Source organism: Castanea sativa, chromosome 5 (genome assembly GCF_040712315.1).
Source record: "Castanea sativa cultivar Marrone di Chiusa Pesio chromosome 5, ASM4071231v1".
Classification (NCBI taxonomy): domain Eukaryota; kingdom Viridiplantae; phylum Streptophyta; class Magnoliopsida; order Fagales; family Fagaceae; genus Castanea; species Castanea sativa.
In genome coordinates, this window is record NC_134017.1 from 50,496,488 (window position 1) to 50,512,316 (window position 15,829).

The 15,829-nt window shown below is 33.7% G+C and overlaps 1 pseudogene; it reads left to right on the forward strand.

Moving 5' to 3' along the window:
• Nucleotides 1-1,643: 1,643 nt before the first annotated feature.
• LOC142635362 (oil body-associated protein 2C-like) lies at nt 1,644-13,858 on the forward strand (annotated as a pseudogene).
• Nucleotides 13,859-15,829: the final 1,971 nt, after the last annotated feature.

Consider the following 15,829-nt stretch of genomic DNA (forward strand, 5'->3'; position numbering starts at 1 on the left):
ACATATTATAATAAGCACTTGTATTACAATGAACCCAATATAAGGTTTATATACTAGAGACTATTTGACTAACCATAGGCTAACTATAGACTAACCTAAGGTTAATATACTTGTTCTACAAGTAAATGGGCCTACAATTGGTTTGGGCAACTTGGGACATAATATGTCTAACATAATTTATGGACTTTTTTTGCAACAAATATGTCATCCATGTTGTCAACCAGTAAGGGTGGTAATTGGTGTTTGCAGGACAGGTTTGTGTCATGTCAAATCATGAGTATTCGGCTATATAGGTTGACCCGAACTCGAAATGTTTAGTAAACGTATCAAGAATCTTCAACACTAACATGACTTGTTTAGTAAATAAATCGAGTCGACACAACATATTTAACTCGTTTAATTTACAAGTCATGTAAAAGTCAATATAAATAACCTATTTAATAACATGTTTGATTAATAGGTCATACCTCATCTGAATAACCTGTTATCAATTCTCATAGATCTAAAATTAAAATACAATTACAATCATAAATATAGAATAAACATCTAGTTACAACCATAAATTAAACAATAATAACAAAATAATAATAAAAGTTAATAAATTTATATGCTAAACAGGTTAAACAGGTTCTCATGTTAAAACTGAATACAACACGTTTATTAAACGAGTTAGTCGTATCGACCAGAATATGACCGAACCCATTTAGCCTTAACTCATTGCACGTTTATAAACAGATTAGTTGCGTCAGATTTTTTCACTCCTATCAGTCAATATGGAACACTAGTATATACTCCTAACCTACCTCATTTACATGGGAAATACAATCAACTTAACCCACAGCATGAACAAAAGACTTAAGAAGAGGAAGATTGGAGGACCATTGGGGAAATTCGCCAAACAGCACAGGACTTTGTTTTGAATAGAGTTAGTGACGCAGCCTTTGTCTTCAGTTCTCCTTTTAACTTCCCACTTTGATCATATGAAGGACGGTATCTTCTACATAAAATTTTTCTTGATGCGGCACACCATTTCTCAATTGCCATATGTGATACACAGTACACCATATAAGTACATGAATACATTGGATCTAAGGACTCTTGTCTTTGGCATGTCTTTCACTCCCAAGCCAGGATCTCATCCTAACAAGGGTGGTAAAATTCCCTATCTTTTGTTGCACAATTAATAATGCTCTCAACTTCAGTGCATAACATTTTTCCACGAAGTTCTTGTAAAAGATAAAGGAGGCAGTAGAAAACAAAAATACCTAGGTTATTCCCTTGAAAGAGTCAAAATTCAAGTGGCCTTCTCAATATATTGAAAAGGCAACTTGAATTTTATATGTGACTTAATTAGGAATCAAACCAACTGTAGTGATATCACTGCTCTCAACTCTTAAGTCTCACCCAAGAGTCCAAGTGTCACCCCCATAGATTCTCCATTTGCCTTCAAACTTCACCAGCCTCAGCCACCTCAACATGCATGCATATCTACGTGGGATCCTCATACCTCACCACGTTCTCCATGCACCCTTCTCCCCTTTTTCTCTCTCTATAAACACTCTCTCACCCTCTTCTCAAAAAACTTGCAACCGAACACAAATTAAGAAGAAAAAAAAAACCCTTTGAAACACCATCGTTTTTCGATGGCCTCGAGCGACAAGTCACCTAATCCAATGCCGAGTTTCGGAGACCACAGGCCACCCGGGGAGCCCATGACAATGGGGCAGCACATGATAGACAAAGGTGCTCAGATTCTTCAGTCCCTGAAGCCTGTGAAGCAAATAAGCCAACATGCTTGTACCTTCGCTTTGTACAGCCACGACATGACTCGCCAGATCGAGACCCATCACTTCATCACTCGCGTCAACCAGGATTGCATACAGTGCGCTGTTTAAGATTCTGACCACGCCCAATGCCGTCTCATTGGTGATACTAACTTTGAATAATCAATTATAGTCCCTCTGATCATCTCATGGTTTTGTAGGGAAATTAAGGTGAAAAGTTGTTTGTTCCAACTCCAATTTCGTTTTGTACAGGTGTGGAATATATTGTATCAGATCGCATTTTTGAAGATTTGCCTCCGGAGGAGCAAAAGCTGTGGCACTCTCATGCTTATGAGGTTGTACTAGCATCCCAGTTTTGATTTCCCCTCTCTCTCTCTCTCTCTCTCTCTCTCTCTCTCTCTCTCTCTCTCTCTCTCTCTCTCTCTCTCTCTCTCTCTCTCTCTCTCTCTCTCTCTCTCTCTCTCTGAGCATTCACATGTGTAGAACTTTCAGTTCTATTTTAGCAAAAAATTCTATTTTTTCTATTTTACTAAAGTACTTCACAAAAAAAAATTATTTATTTTTTCAAAAAAAATCTACTTTTACTATTTTATATAATCAAAATTATTTATTTTTCTATTTTACATAACCATTATTCAAATTTAAGTAAACTTACATCAGATTATTTTTATTCTAAAATAATCTATTTCAAATAAAATATTCATTCTCACTCACACTACTTCCTCACACACAGACCATTCTCACGCACAAACCAAAAAAGTGTGCATTGAAAAATGAATAAAATATGATATGCAAATTTATACGGTACTCTCTGTATAAACAAACTGTGATGTGAGTGAATTTTTTAGGTTGGTTGGATAAATTTTGCATTTATATCACTTTACATTGAATGATGTGAAGTGAATTTTTTAGGGTGGTTGGATAAAATTTTGAATATATATCATTTTACATTGAATGATGTAAAGTGCTCTTAGTTATTATGTTACTTAATTTATTATTTAATTAAGTCTTGATGATCATGATTTGGATGGTCTAGATCAAGTCAGGCCTCTGGGTCAATCCCCGAGTTCCAGGAGTGATAGAGAGGCCAGAACTAGAAAATCTAGCCAAAACATACGGCAAATTCTGGTGCACATGGCAGGTTGATAGAGGTAAGTAAGTAAATATTTTGTGCTTGAAAATTTAGAAGGAAAATACTGAGACTACAATCAATTTAATAACAAAGTATCACCAAATTTTTAAGCTTATAAATTGCGTATGATGTTACTCTTACAGTATATATTATAAAATTCCATTTTAGTGGTTAGTGTGACATTAGTGTGTAAAGATTACTCAATGCAGAAATAATATATAATGGGTGAAAAATTTTACTGCTAGAATTAGTATATAATGGGTGAAAATTTTGAAAGGTGTTACTATTTTTGTGGTGGGTGTGTGAATTAGGTGACAAGCTCCCACTAGGTGCACCAGCTCTAATGATGTCTCCACATGCAGTGAACCTAGGCCAGGTCTCACCACAGCAGGTCCATAGTGTGGTTTGAAATCCGGACCAGACCATACGATTTGACCGGAAAAATTTCGAACTGCTCATTTTTGCGGTTCCTTTAGCCTTAAGAACCCCTCTATGGGAAAAAAGCATGGACCCTTGCAAACTACGGTTAGACCTCACGGTTCTAAGAACCATGATCAGACACGGTTCCTTACTTCCTATTGAATCTGAACAAAAAAAAAAAAACCACAGAAAAACAAGCTTTAAATTCTGCTCCCTTCAAAGTACATCACCTAGCTTCCTCTCTTCCGAAACTCTTCTCTTGGGCGAAGCAATCTTTAAATTCTGCCATTGCCATCTCCAACATCATAACTTTAAATTTTGGCTTTGTTCTCCGCCGGTAATGTGTGATGTGTGTGTGACAGAGTGAGAGTATGAGAGAAAGAGAATGAGAAAGAGAGAGCTAGAGATTAAGAAAGAAAAATAAAAGCAGAGAGGAGTCAGAGGACACATTGTGTGGAGGAAGAGTTCTAGAAAAATAAAAACAAGATGAGAGGAGGGGGAATGGGGATACGTGTGTGTAGAGGAGAAAAAACAAAAGAAAAAAAACAAAAGAAAAAAGAAATGTATAGTCCATATGGATGCAAGGAAAGAAAGGAAAAAGAATAAAAATCACAATAAAATGTTAACACAATATTTTACAATAAATTTGAAGTAACAGATTGTTTTTAGTTAATATTGGTGAGTAAAAAAATAATTTCAATTATAAATTCAAATTAGAACTAGTAACAACTTTTCACATAAATTTTGTTGTGAAAGTATTGCTAGGAATGTTGTAGAAGTAACATTTCAATACTCTGATGTTGTAGAGCCATCCACCCACCCACGTGCTTTGATTGTACAATGCTACTTTAATTCAAAATTTTGTACTATAAGCAAGACTTGTCAACATGGAATGGAACAAAGAGCTTTTTATATTATTATTATTATTATACTTCAATTTTTGTTCAAAATATCAAAGTGCATCACTGCATCTATTGTTTTGTTTTTGTTAATAAAATGGCATGTTAAATAAATTATGGAATTTTTATGAAAAATATATTTAATTTGATTATTTTATTTTATTTTTCTATTTGTGTCAATTTAATATATTTATTTATATTTTAAATAATTATTAAATTAATTATGACGTTATCATGGCTCGACTTCGGTCTGACCTTCAAAACCTTGAACTTCTCCCTTTAACAGTTCATTGAACGGTCCGGTTTTGAAAACCATGACCATAGGAGAGATAATAAGTACAACATATTCACAAAGGCTCTAATGGCATTGAGGGTGGAGATAGCTGGGCCAGAGTGGATCAATCTGCAGGTAGACTATTGGAAACAACATGGGAAGGGTTTTGCCATTGACATAAAGTCTACCAACATGAAATTAAGTGCACCATTTGCCTAAACTTGATATTTTATTTTGTATATGTAAGAGCATGCTTTAGTATTTATCTCTCTTATCTTTTTTTTTTTTTTTTTTTTTCTTTTTAAATACATATGACTTTTCCACTCGCGTTGATTACAGTAACATAATAATTCGCGTTGATTAGAGTAACATAGTAATGGAATAAATTAAAAAATGGGACAGAAAATTTTATTCTAATAAATCAAGTGGAAAAGTGGAACAGATGAAGTGGGACAAAAAATTTCATAGGTTTTTTCAGACTTCTTCACTCAAATATTAGTTATTATGCATTACTCAAATATTAGTTATTATGCATTTACCAAATTGACATGACGAAAGAATGGGGTATTCAAAGTAGACAACGTAGTATTAGTACCTTTTCCCATAATTGGAGACGGCATGCCAAATATGCATATGCAAGGAAGTTTTTCGACATCTGTTTTTGACAACTATATATGTAAATATAAGTGCAGCGCAAGAGAAAGCCTTAATAAAAAGATGGAATAGAGATTGATCAAGATGGAATAAAGATTGATCGTAATCAGTAGTATACGCAACAAGTTTTATGTTTTCTCTGGGCAGTGAGAAAGAATCTGGTCCTAATGGTTTTATAGCTTTCTTCTTATAAAAGGCTTGCCTATTATGGGAAGTTATGTTATAAGCGCTGTCCAATCTTTCTTCCAATTAGGGAAGATATTAAGTGAAGTTAATTCTACAATTATAACCTTGGTGCTTAAGATAGACAATCTATCAAAGTCACAGATACAGGCCCACTGTTTGCTGCAATGTTCTTTATAAATGCATCACTAAAAGTTTGGTAGCTAGGTAAAGAAATTGTTTCGGAGAGCTAGTTCTAACCTGTTAGGGTCATATTTTTTATGTAATTGGCTAATCCAAGAAACAAGTGAAGAAAGCTTGTTTTATTAAGTCTCAACATAAGCTTGAAAAATGTTGTTATTGAGGATTAATGGAGAAGCTCGACACAAGCTTGAACTATCGAGATTTACAATTTCAAAATTTTCAGATCTGAAATTCGGCCCATGATGACTTCCTTGATTAGGGTTTCTTTTTTCACAACTCTACTTATAGATAAGGGTTATTTTAAAAGTCATTATTCACGAAAACAGAGACCTAGAATTCATATACTCTGTGTGAAGCTACCGCATTTGTACGGATTTTGTAACTAAGTGCTTCTTAATCTTCATCATTTATAAAGTGAAGAATTTTGCAGTCAATAATAATCATTCAAGTTGCTGGAATAAGTTACGTACTACAGTCCAGGCAAAGGAGTTAGTCATAGATTGGAGATTTGTAAAACAAAGAAAAGAAGGGTACTACAATATCAAGTTCAATTAGGTATTGAAGCGAAGGTTTAACTGTAGGCTGGTATTTCGGGATAGGCTTGGGTAGTGGTAAGATTATTTAACTGCTTGATTATTGATTAGTGAATTCTTAGAAGTGGTGACTTTAAATTCACCCGGTGGGGTTTTTGCCTAGCGAGAGGTTTTTCCTATTTGTCAACAAATCACCTTTGTTGATGCCTCCACGATTTGCATGTAATTTGACTTAATTAGTCAACTTGGGTAATTGAATTAATTAACTGAGATCAATCTATCTTAACCCAACATAACCAAACATCCTTTGTCAAGTGAAGAAGCATCTCAAAAAGCATCCTTGTACAAGAATTAGTAAAGGGGTACATATCATAGGAATAAAGGGATGGGAAGGTGTGCTATAAAGGTGGATTTCAAGAAGACTTATGATTCGATCAATTGGAGTTTCATCCTAATGTCTCTTAGGGCCCGTTTGGATTGAGGGGGAAAGGAGGAGGAGTGGAAGGGAGTAGAGTAGAATTGGCTGAAAATAGGCTAATTTTAGGCCAAATTTACTATATTCTACTTTACTCCCTCTCCCTCCCTTCAATCCAAACGGACCATTAGAGTTTGCATTATGTTCCCTAAGTATTCCATTGCTTTCAATGACAATTTGAAAGGGTACTTTAACAATGGTAAGGGAATTAGGCAAGAAAATCTTGTGTCTCCTTATGTCTTGATAATGGTCAATAAGATTATGCTATCTAAAGTTGCTGCAAGCTAGAAGTTTAAATTTCAACCAAGTTGTGCAAGCCAAAAAATTACTCATGTATGCTTTACAGATGATCTATTACTGTTTGCAGCAGTTGACATTCCCTTTTTGCTATTATTTCAAGAAGTTTTCGAGGAATTCAAAAATCTCTTAGGACTTTTAGTGAACCATAGTAAGAGTGAGCTTTATTGCTCAAAATTTCATCTTAATTTGCAACAACAAATCCTTTCCAATATGCCTTTCAAAGCTGATTCACTTCCTATTAGATACTTAGGAATGACTCTCATCACAAGAAAAATTACTATAGCAGATTGTTCTTCTCTTATTGAGAAAATTACTGCCAAACTAAACTCCAGGACAAATAGAATACTCTCTTTTGCTGGTAGGCTTATACTATCGCAATTTAGACACACACACATATATATACACACAAACACACATATACACACACACACACATAAATATGTTTTTTTTTTAACAAATGACTTGAAAAAAAATCAAGAGTTTTAGTTTCAAATAGTTTCTCCTGTTCATATCAACTAGTAGAAATAACTAATTAGAAAATTAAATAAATAAATAAAATTCATTAGAGAAAGATCCTTAGAATTAGGATCCTATCTCTATCTCACTTTTAAATATTATGACACTAAATCCAAAATAAAAAAATAAAAAAGAGTTTCATCACACGCGCTAATTAAAAAATAATTTAAAAAAAATCTCACATAGAGAAAGATTCTAAGAATTAGAACATTATCTCTATCTCACTTTTAAACATTATAACACTAAAAGCAAAAATCAAATTAAAAAAGAACATCGCACACACGCTTCACGCGTGCAATGAGGCTAGTTCAAATATAATGGTTTAATATCTTTTTTCTTCCAAAGAAAGCTATCAAGGCCATTGGACAAAGGTTTGGAGGAGGGGAAGGAAACTTCGAGGTGTCTTTGGGAACAGGTTTGTACTCCAAATAAGGATTGGGGCCTGGGTCTCAAAAGAATTAAGGAGTTGAACAAAGTTGCTTGTAATCATGCAACATATTTGGGCTCTTTTCCCTTAGGCTAGCACATTGTGGGGGCATGGATTCATGAAAATCTATTGAAGGGTGTTGAGGACTCTTTTTTCATGCCATACAACATTACTTCATTGGCAACCCACGCCACATCAACATATTATTGATTTTTTGGATAAATCTCTTTAAAACCCAAAATAAGTTCATATCTCATTCAATTACTGAATTGGGCTCGCATGGCCCATGCCATCTTCACTTCAAGAGGCTAATTCATGGTCCATATTTCCTCTTCATCAATTGGACTCATAACCCACGACATCATCAACATTAATATATGGATCGAGCTCAAGCAATTAATTAAAGCTCATGGCCCATATTTCCTTTCTCATAATCTTGGAAAGCGACTTCTCCAATAAAAGCCCATATTTATGAAAATGATAACAAAATCCAAGGTACTTCATCTCATCTTCGGCTTATAATTCAAGCTCATGAGTCTCTTTGGGGAAACTTTAAGAGTCACAATTTGGAGGGCTAATAGGTATGTTCAGTAAAGCTCCAGTGATTTATAGTTGATTAAAGGAACATGTTGTTTAGTTTATCTTCTCTAACTCCCTGAACTCTAACGAGTTAGTGTGTAGCGGGTAACGTATAATAAGCCTTTCTTATTACATAAACACTTAAAATGACAAAAATTTCCGTTACTCTTTGACTAAAACTTTATATTTATCATATGACAAATACTCAAAAACTCTAGTCATCTAAATGTTGGCAAAATAACTAGTCATTCAATTTCCAACTATTCCTATACAAATTTGGAAACCTAATCATATATCCATATAAATTATATTACTATTTTAAGCTAAAGTCCAACTCAAGCATATGACTAAATCTTATTGGTTATCTTCAATCTTCAAATATAAAATAGTCATAATTTAATGCCCAGCTGCAATCTTCCATAATCAGACCAAATATTCTCATGCTAGCTACCTAAGCAAAGCATTAAATCCTCTTCTTGCTCACCAAGATTAAGTCAGAATACAATGAGACATTGACTAGATCTCTAAAGGTTCATTAACTATCAATCAATCATCTTATTACTTACTAAAAATGTATTATAAGAGAATCAAGGACCAAAAATATAAATATCCAAAAGAGGAAACCTTTCCAGCAGAACACTAGCAATGTGTTCAACACTTGACACCAATAGAGAAGAACTAATCTCTCAAAAACCTCTCTATTTTCTCTCTCCCTCTAATTATCTTTTTTGCTCTTAATGAGGTTTTGAGCTTCTGAGCTCTTAGTTTCCAAATTAGAAACTAAGCTCTTTAGCCCTTAATTCATAAATGCCTCTCATATCACTACTCATATTACAATTACTACATCCCACAAAATATCTATATCTTTTACCATCTTTATACTTCTTAAGAGATATCAAACACTCATACTAAAACTCTTCTCATGGAAGGCACAAACCTATTTTACAAAAGCCCTTTTCCTAGAAGGCACAAACCTATCTTACAAAAGCCCTTCTCATGGAAGGCAATGCTATTCATAACTTCACAATAACTAAAAGAGCATTATCAAGAGAGAATTCATTTAAGTGCATGATAAAGGGACAAACTAAACCAACCTCTACACACAGCTAGACATGCTCTCTCTCTCTCTCTCTCTCTCTCTCTCTCTCTCTCTCTCTCTCTCTCTCTCTCTCTCTCTCTCTCTCTCTCTCTCTCTCTCTCTCTCCAGTTGCACCCATTTTTCCCCTTGAATCTTAAAGTTATCATGGCATACTGCCTCTCTACTGTTGGAGTAATTCTACTAGAATGCTATCAACTCATTGATGCTATACAGCTAGAACTCTAAATTTACATTATTAAATACATGATTACTTCACCTTTAAATACATATTAATTTATTTTAGCTATTATTACAACTATTAATTAAAGTTATTATATCAAACATATATTATTTATTTATTCAACTATTATCATATTTTTTAGACTTTGGACTTTACCCATTTTGTAGGCCTAAAAATACGCCAGACGTCATTGGACTACTTAGCCCAATGTCGAATTATGGACGCAACTTCCCATACAAATCTGGGTCTAGCAAGGTCACCTCTCCAGTGGATAACACGTGCTTATGGACTATGAAAATTCTACAGAATAGCACTTAGGTATGAAGAATTCTACTGAAGCAAAGGGATATACAACTAGGCAACTTTTAAAATTTGACGAGGGTGATAGAAGTCACTTTTAAAATTTTTAGATATTCCTGAAGCATGGAGAAATGATGCTCCCTCCAATTTTGTTTAGTGTGTGTATTAACAACCTTTTACTCGAAGGATCTAAAATACATGTACGGCAATGATAAATATTTTTGTGTGTGTATATTTTTTATTTTATAAAATAATGGGATTGTGTAATTCGCATAAATATATACCATGTCTATAATGCAGTGCAACATTATGTAATTTAGTTGGGTATAATTGATGCATGATGGTCTAAATAATTTTATCTTATTGGTTTGTTTAAGGAAATTATCTAATTAGACAAATGGATATGAATACAAATCATGTCCCACTTTTAGTATTCAATGCATACAACCCAAATTGCTACAGATGAAAACAAAAACAAAAAAATACAAAACAAAATTTTTTCCAAGTATGTGCGTGTGAAAAACTTTTTTTTCCTTATTTTTCTGTCTCTTAAAAAAATTACCACAACAGCAAGCTCATCCCACAGCTTAAATTATTAAGACTTTCTATGTATTCACGTCCTACTTCCATAGATTTTGCAAGAATAAAGTTATGGTTTTAACAATAAAATGTGAAAACTAACAATATCCATATACCAATAAACCTTCCATATTATCAAAACTAAATAAATAAATAAATAAACCTACCTTATATAATAGCATGGTTATGCTGCGTAAAACCTTAACACTAAAAGGCATAGCAATTGTTTTACTATATTCAACTTCAAATTTGCTTCAACAACAAATAGTCTTAATTACCATGCTTTCACTTCTCTAACCTAATGTAGACCAAAGAATACAAAAACATGTACATGTGAAAGTTAAAACAAAAATGAAAGGATCTTCAATTCGGCCAGTACGAATGGTACTCCTGAGCCGTGGCAATGTCAATGTTGAATGTAATACAAATATACCATATGGGGTTTAAACTGCCTTTTGGATCAATCAGTGTTTTCTGGGAGGAATGAAGGTTATTGTTTTCGCCATAAATGAAAAAGACACTGTAACATTTTATTCTTTTGAAAAAATTTACATCCTTCACCTCTTGACAACTGTAATCCATAAGGTGTAGATAAAGAGAGACAGACTTGAGGAAGTGAGTGTGTGTATGCACTAAAACTATATGTGTAGCTATTGTATTATGTTATCATTGGAAAATTAAGTGTATGCATGCGCTTAAAGTGAGAATACGAGAGTTTAGAATTGAGATTGTGAGGGGAGCTTGGCCACGAGCAAAGTTAATAATTTTTTCTTCTTTACGAAAGCTATATATTAAGGAAAGAACCGCATTTTATTTGCCAACTTTGATGGCCCAACATTTTTTATGTTTTTAGTATTGCGCATAAAAATGATTGTGTCCACAATAGTGGGTAGGCATGAGTCCAAGTACTCACTAATGTTTAATTGACCACACATTGGACATGCATGTGTAACAACTAAAATCTAATGGCGTAGCCAACAAAAAAAAAAAATTTCCTCTTTTTTTTTTCCTATATGAAAGAGAATTAGGGCCATCTTTACACACCTAGTGTAACCATGCTTAGAATTACACCAATGGTAGCTTGATCATAATTTAGGTGTAACAATGCATACTTGTGTCTATATATAAATATGCTTATGTTTATGTTTATGTGTTCCACTCATATATATGATGTTTAAGTTTAGAATGTCATATTCATTTATGTAGTGTCATTTTTTTTTTCTAGGAGCGTCATTAGTAAAATTTTATGTAAATTTTTTTTTTTATAAAAAAAATATAGAAGATAAGAAAAATAAAATAAAATCCAAGATGGCCCCCTCCCTTTGCCAATATCTCAGTATTACCATAGTTTTTCCATGAGGCTTTCCTACTTTGTTTTGCTACAAAAGACATTATTATGCATAATTCGGCTAGTATTTTTATATTACAGTTTTCCATGTCTGTTTCTTATGTCTTGATAAATTCGTAGAGTCACCTGCTGCCGCAAGTATTTAAAATTGTAAAATGTACAAGAAGCTATTTTGAAATTAGTTTGGGGGATTCAAATGTAATTGTGCAACATCTATAATAATAATTACTCTTAGAGAATTAAAACTTCTACTTATTAAATCTACCACCCACATACTCATAATTTCCCTCAAGGCACTAATTTGAGTAGAGAGAGCTTTAACAGGTGAGGAGGAGAAAATGTAGATAATCAATCATTGCTAGGTTACAAAGGGACAAAGGAAGAGCTAAAGAATAAGGGGCATCTCAATAGTGGTTTGTGGCGACTATGGAAGTTTGGTTGAGGGCAAGAGATTCAAGATATCAAGAGGTATGAGACTGAGAATGCTAGAGTGAGGAGAGAAAATAGAATGTTTTTCACACATTTATTCAATATTTATTTCAAGGTTTTCCTACTCTTCCATGTGAAATTATCTTTTTTGTTTATGGTTATGTTGATATTTATGTTGCTCACCCATATACTCAACATTTATATCAATGTTCTCCATGTATATTGCATGTGAAGTAATTTTTCATGAATTTAACTTATGTTCATGTTCTCGTTATTTATTTATTTATTTATTTTTTACGTAGTGGTAGAGCAACATTTGGTAGGGGTATTTCTCAAATTTTTTTAATGGAATATTATAATAAATAATTATAATAAAATTTAAAAAATTAAATAGAAAAAATAATTTTCCCTCAAAAAATAAGAGCACACCTCCCAAAAAAAGAATCGAACAAATATCCCAATAGTCACAAGAAAAGTTGCAAAAATGGCCTTTTTGAAAGAGGGAAGAATATTTTTTTAAAAAAATAGGTATGTAATTTTTCACCCAAAAGGGGGGAGCTGAGTAATATTTTTTAAAGTAATGTTTCTTCTTTTTAGTCATTTTCTTCTTTTGTCTAGTGAGTCATGGTTGTTGATTCCAATTAATGAGTTTTTAATCAAAGTGATTTTTCTCTTGCACCTCTTTAACGTTGAATAATTTGTGGCTTTGAGGATTTAATTGGATCCACTTAATTTTTTTTTGTTGCATATGAATTATGAATAAGTTTTGTATATTGTATAGAATTGTAGAAATATTATATTTTACACAAAGACTTTCATTATTGTTTTTTATTTCCCGATCAGAACATTATTGTTGTTACTGTTATGTAATACTAGGTGTACAGTCACCAAGCCCAAAAAGATAAGTGTAAGGATTTGCCTATGAAGATTACATCCTACCCTTGCACATGAGTATCATTGAGCTACCGAAGCAACGAGTTTGGGTGAGGTGAGTTACACCTTTAGCATCTCAAAAGCGTGAACTTTACAGTGGCAAGGATTTGAAGGGAAAGGGGACACGACCTAATACACTGTGCTGGTCACCGAGCACTACCATGAGAGCGAGAGAGAGAGGTACTGGTTTTTCCCTAGTTTGATGTCGCACCAGCCTCTTCATTGGATAGTAAATTTTGAAACTAATAATTAACATATAATGGGTGAAAATTTTGAAGGGTGTTATTAATTTTGTGGTGGGTGTGCAAATTAGGCCGGTGACAATCTCCCACTAGGTGCACCAGCATTGATGATGTCTCAACTGGGGCAGTGAACCTAGGCCAAGTCTCACCAGAGCTGGCCCATTGGAGGGATAATAAATACAACATATCCACAGAGGCATCAAGGATGGAGATTGCAGAGCCAGAGTGGATCAATCCACAGGCGAACTATTGGAAACAGCATAGGAAGGGTTTTGCCATTGACATAAGGTCTACCAACATGAATTTAAGGGCACCATTTCCCCTGAACTTGATATGCATGTGTGTATGACAGAGAGAACATAGTTACCGAGAAAATTTTATGTTTTTTTTTGAGTGGCATGTGTTTTATTTTGTATATGTAAGAGCATGCACTAGTACTATTTATCTCTCTTTTCTTTTATCTTTTTTATTTTTTATTTTATTTTTATTTTTAAATACGTATGGCTTTTCCACTCACATTGATTACAGTAACATAATAATGGAATAAATTAAAAAATGGAACAGGAAATTTGTATTCTCATAAATCAAGTGGCCAGGTGGAATAAAAAAAGTGAGACAGAAAATTTCAAGAGGTTTTTTCAGACTTCTCCAATTCTTCGACTCAAATATTAGTGATTATGCATATACCAAATTGCCATGACAAAATAATGGGGTATGTAAATGTTTCCACAACTTATGTAGATAATGTAATATTACATAGTACCTTTTCCCACAATTGGAGACATCAAGCCAAAGGATTTTTTTTTTTCAATTTAACACTAAAATGTTAACAATTTTGTTAGTTAGCATCGTTTTCAAACTATTTAGAAAATTAACATCTCTAGACTCTTAGACTCGAGTTTACTATAGCAAATCAAGTTGCACAGACTCGAGTTCCTTGTGGAACTCAAGTCTCCAAGACTTGAGTTTCTTCAAACCCAAATATCCCACCGCAAATAGACCAACCTAAAGAACACAGAAAACAAATCCGAAGACAACCCAAACCAGAAAACACAGAATAGGAAACAAATCTGGAGACAAATCAAACCAGAATATATAGAAAACAAACCTTTGGTGCCAATATCAAAAAACCCAAGCAGCTCCAGCGCCGAGATCGTCAAACCCAAGCAGCTCCAGCGCCAAGATCGTCAAACCCAAGCTAAGATCATCAAACACAGGCAGCTCTAGTGTCGAGATTATCAAACCCAATGCCAAGATCATGATTTTTGGGTTTGGGTTTTTTTGTTCGATTTCAAGATTGTTATTTTAAAGGTTTGGGTTTGGGTTTTTTGCTTCGCTTTTGAGATCATTATTTTAAGGGAAGAACTGTCTTGAGTTTTGGGGGCTTGGAAGAAGAGAGTGGAACGGCAGTGGAGAAAAGAAAAAAAAATGAAGACGGAGGGAAGAAAAAGAAGGAAGGAAGAAGAAAGGAGCAGGAACTTGAGTTTCTTAAGCTCAAGTTGCTACAGTAACTCGAGTCTAAGAGACTCGAGATGCTAGTTTCCTAAATAGTTTGGAAACATTGCTAACTAGCAAAATTGTTAGCAAAAAGGTGTTATTTTGAAAAAAAAAAATCCTCATGCCGAATATGCATATGAGGTTTTTCAACAGCAATTTTTAACTATGTAGATATACAAAGCACAAGAGAGACCTTAAAAAGATGGAATAAAGATTGATTGTAATCAATAGTATACTCAACAAGAGGTCACAGAGGAAGAAGTTAAAATTTCTATGTTCTCTCTTGGTAGTGAGAAAGCATCTGGCCCTGATGGTTTTATTGCTTTCTTCTTTAAAAAGGCTTGGCCTATTGTGGGAAGTGATGTTATAAATGTTGTTCAATATTTCTTTCAATTAGGGATACTGAGTGAAGTTAATTCCACAATTATAACTTTGGTGCCTAAGATAGACAACACATCAAAGTCATAGATTACAGGCCCATTGTTTGCTGCAATGTTCTTTTTAAATGCATCACTAAGATTTTGGTTGCTAGGTAAAGAAATTGTCTTGCAAAGTTAGTTCTAACCAAACAACCTTTGTTAAGTGAAGAATCATTTCAAAAAGCATCCTTGTTCAAGAATTAGTAAAGGGGTATCACAGGAATAAAGGGATGGGAATGTGTGCTATAAAGGTGGATTTTAGGAAGAGTTATGATTCAATCAATTGGAGCTTCATCTTAATGTAGCTTAGAGTTTGCATTACATCCCATAAGTATTCCATTGCTTTCAATGGTGGTTTGAAAGGGTACTTTAAAGATGGTAAGGGAATTAGGCAAGGAGATCCT